General features: G+C 47.2%; 1 protein-coding gene across 1 annotated transcript in view; it reads left to right on the top strand.

Moving 5' to 3' along the window:
- Positions 1-1259, top strand: part of LOC101848029 — a gene marked incomplete in the record, with an annotated part of 114656 nt that overhangs the window by 53348 nt on the left and 60049 nt on the right.

The raw sequence follows: 1259 nt of genomic DNA, 5'->3' as shown, positions 1-1259 counted from the left end.
GCTGCTGCTGCTGCTGCCGCCTACGATTGTCTACTTCTCTACTAGTAGATAATCTTTGCTGTTCCTGCTGCTCCTATGGTGGTGTCGTTGGCTGCTGCTGTTGCTGCTGCTGCTGTCGTATCTTTTGCTGCTACTTCCGCAGCAGCGTGGGGTGGGCGGGTGGATGGCGAGCGTGGTGTGTTGTGGTGTGGACTGTGGACGGATGTATGGATGGACGCGATTGACTACCCTTCGTGTCGCTAATCGCTGTCGTCATGTCGTCGTGTCGTTGTGGTGGACCAATCAGCCTAGACACTGGCCACCCGCCACCAACCGTAAAGTTATTGAGTCCGCCCGAGGGCTTGACACCCTGCTTACTCTCCACAGACTGACGTATTCATAAAATAATTTACACGTATGATTGTGAAAAGATTGAAGTGGGTGGTTGGTGGGTGCTCTGGTGTGGTTTGCTCCTTCTTCCCTATCGAACAGCTATCGTCTTTATCTCTCCTCCTTTTTTGTGTATGTTACTCTCTTGTAACACATCTATTCTTCGGCACTTATATGCCCTTATTGTGTTGCAAGTGCCGTAAAACTCTTACGAAAAAAAAGACTAAAACAAACTATAGTGGGGAGACATGTTTGTCTTCTTTTTTTGTGTATGTTACTCTCTTGTAAAACGTCTATTCTTTGGCACTTATATGACCTCATTGTGTTACAAGTGCCGTAAAACTGTTACGGAAAAAAAAGACTGACACAAACTACAGTGGGGAGAAATTTTTGTCCAGCATCTCGGGTCTTTCTGTTCTGATGTTTGTATCCCTCTCTGCCCCATGTTAGTCCTGGCAGGTAGGATCGCAAGCCCGGCTCCCAAATGATTTAAATTGTGTTGATGAGGGCGTATAAATAAATTCCTACATTCACAATAATTATTATGAAATAACCGAATGGATAGCAATACGCGAATACGATAGCCAGATACACCCCCCCCCCCTGCCGCTCACATAAGAGACAGCCTGACTGACTGACTGACTGACTGACTGGTTGACTAGCTGATTTATTGAGTGAGTGAGTGAGTGGGTGGGTGAGTGAGTGAGTGAGTGAGTGAGTTACTGACTGACTGGCTGGATGAGTGAGTGAGTGAGTGAGTGGCTGACTGGCTAACTGAGTGAGTGAGTGAGTGAGTGAGTGAGTGAGTGAATCCTATCTGATCACTGCCGATCAGTGGTATCGTGTAACCTATCGGCCTGCTAAGGGTGTCGGGAAGAATGGAATAGTGG

Source organism: Aplysia californica, unplaced genomic scaffold (genome assembly GCF_000002075.1).
Source record: "Aplysia californica isolate F4 #8 unplaced genomic scaffold, AplCal3.0 scaffold00073, whole genome shotgun sequence".
In the NCBI taxonomy this organism is placed as follows: Eukaryota; Metazoa; Mollusca; class Gastropoda; order Aplysiida; family Aplysiidae; genus Aplysia; species Aplysia californica.
The sequence above is the reverse complement of the archived record's forward strand: the minus strand, read 5'-3'. Positions and strand labels throughout refer to the sequence as shown.